Source organism: Pan troglodytes, chromosome 7 (genome assembly GCF_028858775.2).
Source record: "Pan troglodytes isolate AG18354 chromosome 7, NHGRI_mPanTro3-v2.0_pri, whole genome shotgun sequence".
In the NCBI taxonomy this organism is placed as follows: domain Eukaryota; kingdom Metazoa; phylum Chordata; class Mammalia; order Primates; family Hominidae; genus Pan; species Pan troglodytes.
The window spans coordinates 122472691-122480591 of record NC_072405.2 but is presented as its reverse complement, the minus strand read 5'-3'; positions in this window follow the sequence as shown (position 1 = coordinate 122480591).

Genomic DNA, 7901 nt, shown 5'->3' with positions numbered 1-7901 from the left:
AGTTTTTCTATTCTGCAAGTGTCTTCCTCACCACCTTGAGTTAAGATTTTGTATCTCCAGAAAGAATTTATTAGAATGAGATATGTTATCTGGGGAATATAACAACTTTGTAATCCCAATTAGCAAATTAACACTAAGCTAATTAAAGAGAAAGTCAGTAGAGAAATCCAGGACTTCTTTGAAGTCTATGGCCTCCTTTTCAGAGATGGTTTTAAATGTATAAAATGAAGCACACAGAAACTTAATTGTAATAAAATAATTACAAAATATTTTAAAATATTTTATATAATAATATACATATATGTACATTAATATACACTAATACATATATACACATTACTGAATAAGTAAGCAGGGGGCTAATTAATTCTGGTAATTTTGAAAAGGAGTGATTATAAGCAATATTATGAGATATTCATAACGTTTAAACATGACCTTAAAATATATGTGATTTTTATTTATGACAAAATCAGAAATTATTTATGCCTATCTTTATGGTTGAAAAAAATACTATATTTTATTTAGTAGATCAGTGAAGATAAAGGTGTAATTTCTTTTTTTATTTCAAGATCACAAACTGAATTATATCTGTGTACCAGAATAGGAACCCTGCCTTGTAGGTTGAAATTTACAAGTACATAGCAAACGGGCAGGGAAGAAGATGTAGTCGGCTCCCTTATGCTACTGGACAGCAAAATGGAGGGCTTAATTTGAAGCTTGGTTATTTTATTAGGCCATTCCTGCATTGCTATCAAGAAATACTTGAGACTGGGTAATTTTTAAGAAAAGAGGTTTAATCGGCTCATGGTTCTTCAGGATGTACAGGAAGCTTGATGCTGGCATCTGCTTGGCTTCTGGGGAGGCCTGAGGAAACTCCAATCAAGGCAGCAGGTGAACAGGAAGTGGGCATGTTACATGGCCAGAGCAGGAGCAAGAGAGAGAGAAAGGAAGAGTGAGGTGCCACACACTTTTAAACAATCAGATCTCTTGAGAACTCACTCATTATTGCAAGGACAATACAAAGAGGATGGTGCTAAATCATTCATGAGAAATCCACCCCCATGATTTAATTTCTCTCCCCAGGCCCCAACTCCAACACTGGGGATTACATTTCAACATGAAATTTGTGTGGGGAACTATATCAGTTACCAAATACCAGCATGAAGGCAATGAACTCTAAGATTAAATTCCAAATGGGAAGGAGTGGGTATAAATAGCAAAATGTCATTAGTCAATTAATTTATTGACAATAACAAATATCTTCTCATTTTAAATGTGTACTATAAGGTGTAATGGATACTGAAAAAATAAAAATAAAAAAACATGGCCAGGCTTGGTGGCTCACACCTGTAATCCCAGCACTTTGGGAGGCCAAGGCAGGAGGATCACCTGAGGTCAGGAGTTTGAGACCAGCCTGGCCAACATAGTGAAACCCCATCTGTACTAAAAATACAATAATTAGCCAGGTGTTGTGGCATATTCCTGTAGTCCCAGCAACTCCAGAGTCTGAGGCAGGAGAATCACTTGAACCTTGGAGTTGCAGTGAGCTGAGATCACGCCATTGCACTCCAGCCTGGGTGACAGAGCAAGACTCCGTCTCAAAAAATAAATAGAAATAAAAATAAAAATAAAAATAAAACACATAGATCTTATCCTTCAACTTGTAACTTGATGTCTTTTTAAGGTACAAAAATTATTAAAGTATATTAAGGTGCCACACAATAGCTATGTGATGTCTATGTATGTCTATGTGTGCTTTCACTACTTTCTGTTAATTAAAATTAACTTTTATGAATTATAGAGAAACTTGACAAATTTTGGTCTGTTGAATGAGGCACTACCTTATTTTAGCCTAATAATTAAGGGGCATAAAAATGGTTTGGGCTATGTGGCATCAATACATATTTTCAGAATATTCAGAATTTGATGGAATGAATTACTATGAAAACTGCATGTTAGATGACTCTAATATCATGAAAAACTTGGATATTTCTTGACAAAATAATCATAGGCTGTTCACAATTTTAATGGGAAATGTATACTTTATCCTTTCATTTCATATGTATATATTCCCTTAGGAATCTTTATTAGTTGATATCTGCTCTATAAAACATCATTTGCACTTAAACTGAAAAAAAATGCACCTACAATTTCAATAAAAATCAATGAGATAAGACAGTGAGACAAAGGCCAAATTTATATTTAGTGATATGCCATCTATTGAATAAGGGAAATCAGTATTCCTTTTGGCTTTGTAATTCTACTTAACATGCTACCCAAAGGAAATAATCACAGATGAGTATTTAACTTGGCTTTTCAAATTATGCGTTGTTTGCATATCGTGAAAAATACATCACTAGACACCAATGTGTGAGCAACATAAATATTCACTGATCTCGGATTGCATTATAAATCACCATGAATGAATCACTAATTATTGAAAATTAGGTTCAAAGTTTAACAGTGTGGAGACTTCAATGTTCAAACCAAAAACCCCAGTGTATCTATACATCTCTGTCTTTGTCTCTCTTTTTTGTATCTCCCAAATATACATGCATACAAACATAAATATCTTGAATCAAAAAATAAAGTGTAAGTAGTAGTTAGATATTATCAGAAGTGTGATTTTAATTTTTCATTCCCCCCCTCAGAGTGTATATCTGTTAATTTCATTATAAAAACAATAGTTTAAAAAATCAAATAGTGTTAAATTTAAAAATTAAGATGTTACTATGATGATAACTTTGCTTGGAAGAATATACAGCCCTGCAGGTCATAGTTAAAGAGCCTGAGTTCAGGAGACACCTATATGAACTGTATCTTTGTAGATAATCAATATGATAACAATCAAAATAGTTTTTAAACGTTTCAAGACTTTTACACAGGAAAACCCCTAAGATTAAAAGAGGTAATACCTCTATACAGTAAATTGTCTAAACAATTAAAAAATTGAGAAAAAATGATGAATTCATTGACTAATCAATGATTTTTGTCAAATATCAGTATAGTTTCATTTTACTTTTGTTGCGTGCATTACATCAAAATTGCCTAGAATAAGAATATTGGCCAAGCAGATCATATTCCCTTGCAAATGAAACTTCCTCTAAAAATGTAACTAAAGTACCAAGAAGAATTTAGTCAATATTTATATGTTTATTCTATATGTCTTAGAAAATAATTTTCTTTCCAAATAACTGTAATGGTAGATGTTTTACTTTATAGAACATGTTTTAAAACCTTAAAAAAATCTGACCAGAAGTTTGCTTTTTTATTATTATTGCTTTGAGCTTATGGAGTTAATCGATTTCTTTTTCCTCAAAGCAATTACATTATCCAATCTATTTATTTTTTGTTTTTACATTTCATTTTCTCTTATTAAGATGTAGTTCAAGAACTTTTACCTTGGATAGTGCCATGTAACTAATTACAAGCATCATTATTAAGTGACACTTTTAAGTATTTCTTAGAACTATAAAAAAGTAGAAACCATAACATTTACCCAGTAACATAGTAACTTAATAAGTGGTTTCTTTATTTAAAGTCTTTTTTGGTGTTCATGTGTCCCTCCATCCCTATCCACTGTTCCATGTAGGTAATGGCAAATTCTAGTAGCAATTGTTTTGGGAAAGTACACCTCAAATTTCATGCATAAAGGATTTGGTACACTATTCTAGTAATGGAATCCAGCCATACCTTATTGTTTAAATTGCAATTTCATTTCCAACTCTCAGAACACAATTGACACTGTGTAGGTAACAATGATATACACAAATATTTAGAGAGTGAAAGTCAAATTCATGTGTAACGAGTTTAAAGTTTGAAACATTAATGCTAATTTTAAGAATGTTTATGAATCAACAGAGTAAAATTTTTTCACAAGTTTAATATGTGAAAAAAATTACATGGCGAAAATTAATAGCTCTTCAATAACACTTGTTTTGAAAAGTTGAATTCGTTCCAATGTGATTGACATTTCAAGGCAACAGTTTGAGTGTAGTGGAATTTTGCCTTTGTTTATACCCGACTCTCCCAACCATAGACAATGTGAACTCAGACAACTGTACTCTGTTGAATCTAGCTGAATAGAAATATGCAAAAATACTCACATGCAAATATCCTACCAGCTACCTCAGTTCACCATGCATGTCAGGGGACACACCCATTGACATCTACTGTGACAACTGTCCATCAGATTTCAGATCCTCCTTGTTCCTCCTCTACACAATAACTCACAAGCCGCAACCCTTCTGATATACACTTCCAAAAGCACACTTGAGGTTTTTCTCAAGATAAAGTTCCATAATCATTGTGATATTTATGCATTCCTTAAGTGTTTAACATGTGCAAAACTGTACTATCATTTTTGTTAGATTTTGTTCTTTTTGTTTCATGTGCCACTGACAATTTTTTTTTTTTTTTTTTTTTTGAGATAGAGTTTTGCTCTTGTTGCCCAGGCTGGAGTGCAATGGCATGATCTCGGTTCACCACAACCTCCGCCTCCCGGGTTCAAGCGATTCTCCTGCCTCAGCCTCCCGAGTAGCTGGGATTACAGGCATGTACCACCATGCCCGGCTAATTTTTTTGTACTTTTAGTAGAGAAAGGGTTTCTCCATGTTGGTTTGGCTGGTCTCAAACTCTCGACCTTAGGTGATCTACCCGCCTCAGCCTCCCAAAGTGCTGAGATTACAGGCGTGAGTCACCGCACCCAGCCAGTGACAAAATTCTTAACTGTTATGCCCCTAACTTTATTTTTCCTTACAAACGTCGTAGTTCCTTATAGCATGATATTATTGCATGGTCCTGCCAACAGTGATTTTTTTTTAGTAACACACATACCATATTAGAGCGGAACTGAATGTAATTATTTAAGTTTTTCCATTTTAATGCATTCACATTTTTCAAATATTAGAAAGAATAAAAAGATATAGTACAAATTCTTCCTCTATTTCTGTCCCCATATTCATTAATTTTCATAAACCTGTCCTATTAATTCGTTTTTTATTCTTGGAGAGATAGTTTTGTGTGTACAGAAGGGAATATTTCCTTTCATGTGTTTACCAACATTACCTTTCTCTTCTCACATACTTTTCTGCATCTCATTTTTTTTATTGAATGTATCTTGAAGATCTTTTCAAGACACAGAAAGCTTTCTCATTCTATTGAATGTTTATATAGTATAATATATATAAACAGTTTCCTGTCAATGAAGATTTCCATTAGCAATTCAATCTCAAGTTATTACAAACAATAATGTAATAAATGACTTTGAACTTCTGTATGTAGTACATGTGCCAATATATACATGGGTTAAATTTCTAGAACTAAAATTGCTAGGGCAAAGCGTGTGATGTATTAGAAAGTTTGATAGGACTGCAGGATCTCCCTACAAAATAGGTTTGTGACATTTTAAACTCCCGCTTGTAATGAATGACACTGGATGTTTTCTCACAGCTTTTAATGTTACCATTTTGCAATATGCTTTTCAATACACTTTAGATAAATACGATTTCTTCAATACTTTAAGAGGTTATATGCACTGTATTGTTAATCCTCTATGCTAGCACTTCCCACATAATGTTTCACAGGATACCAATATGGATCAAAATACTCAACAGATGTTTTTTTGAAACAAAAAAAATTACTGGACCAAAAATAGTTTTAAAAACCTTGAATAGAGCATTTTTCCCCAAGAAATTGTCAAAACATTTAACATAATAATGTGACTCTCAAAGATAAAAATAAAAATGAAATATTTTCTAAAACATTTAACTATGGAAAGCATATTAGCATTACATAGACTGCTATCATTTCTTAGAATTTAATGTAGAATAAAAGAAAAGGTGTATATCACCTTTGGCATGTTGGGAAGATATATATATAAGCATATAATTATTTGGGGTTATAATTTGTCCACATGTTAGCTTTTCTCTAAGTTAACCAAATATTTCAACTAAGCAAATATTTCACACAAATTATTAATCTTGATTGATATATCATGTTTAATATATGCAGTCATAGAGAATAACACATTATAAGTCAAATAATACTTTTTCACAAATACCAATTTTTTTTGGTACAGCATATGGGCGTTAGTTACAGGACAAGAATTCTGCCACCCTAGTCACTGTAGTTCACAAAGGTGACTGGGTGAAAATATACAACGTATCAGTAAATAACTAGCCATCTTTCAGAGGACAGTCAGGAAATAATATTTCACTTTAAGTGCATATTATTGGCAAAGAATCATATGTAAGAGAAACTGCTCAGAAACATATTTTCTTTTTACATTTCTTTCGTACTATTTCATCCTCTTCACCAACTAGCCTTACTTAGTAGCTTTCAATCTTCTAAGCAAAGCAAGTTTGTTTATCCTCTATGGTCTCATAATCCTTCTTATCTACATTAATTATAGCTAATATATTAATGTATTTATGTGATGCAATCTCTGATTGTTGTTTAAATTGTGTGGACCCTTCCAAGTTTAAACCATTTTTTTTTTTTTTTTTTTGAGACGGAGTCTCCCTCTGTCACCCAGGCTAGAGTGCAGTGGCGTGACCTCGGCTCAGCAAGCTCCGCCTCCCGGGTTCACGCCATTCTCCTGCCTCAGCCTCCCGACTAGCTGGGACTACAGGTGCCCGCCACCACGCCCGGCTAATTTTTTTGTGTGTTTTTAGTAGAGACGGGGTTTCACCGTGTTAGCCAGGATGGTCTCGATTTCCTGACTTCGTGATCCGCCCGCCTCAGCCTCCCAAAGTGCTGGGATTACAAGCGTGAAGCCACCGCGCCCGGCCAGGTTTAATCTTAATTTATGTTTGTGTCTCACTCCAGTGAAGGAGGCTGGAATTGAAGCAGAAGAAAAGATGAATATTTATTTATATCCATCATTTACCTGGGAAGATGTGAAGTAAACATGTATTCAGTATTCTATATAAAATTAAAATATAAATTTAACATTTTTGTAGGAATTATGTAAAAGAGATATTTATATCTTTTTCTATAGTAACTAGCATAAATATAGGCTAAATAAATGTTCTTTGAATTAATAAAGTACCTCTCTTTACTCAAGGATTCAGTTTATAAAATTATTCTGCTTTATTTGTGTTAATGATATACAATATTCAGGAAGGATACATAGTAACCATTCTTGAAAATATTTTCTGGGAAATATAAACTAAGGTAGAAATCACATTAATAATAATGATATTGATATAAATTACATAAGAATTCAAACGCTTTGTGTTTTTTAAATAATTGGGCTATTTTTAAAAATTTGCTCAACTAAGAATAATTATTTAATTGAAATCTTATGCAAAGGTTTTTGATGTGAGAAATTTATAGATTTCTAGATGTAATTTAGAATCCTAGGTGAAATTTCCCTATTCTTCATCAAGAATACCTATTGTATTTATCTATTATTATTGATATCCATTATATCAACTTTGTATAGGGAGAAGTTTTTGGAAATATCCTAACAATGAAATGATAAGTGACTCTAAGATGAATATCCCATCAGTGTTCTCTAGGCAATTTTCTTCATCAATTTCTACATTTATTCTGGAAAGCACGTTAGTAACTAACCAATGTCAACTTTTTAGTGAATTAAAAATTACTTAAAACTTATTTTATTTCTTTGTACTGATATGTACTTTAATACTGAGTATAATTTTTCTCATCTCACACAAACTATTTTCATTTACTTGACATTAAATGTGCCAGCATCAATGTCCTTCAGCTAAAGAACACCATGGAAAACAATTAACACTGGCCAAAATAAAGTACAAGAGAAAACATTCAAGTTGATTCACATAGGAGAGGAGGTTTTACGTTCAGTTGTAATTGAGTGTCTGGGATTCACTTCTACCTCAAATAGGTAGTTATATATCTGGATCATGGATATAAAG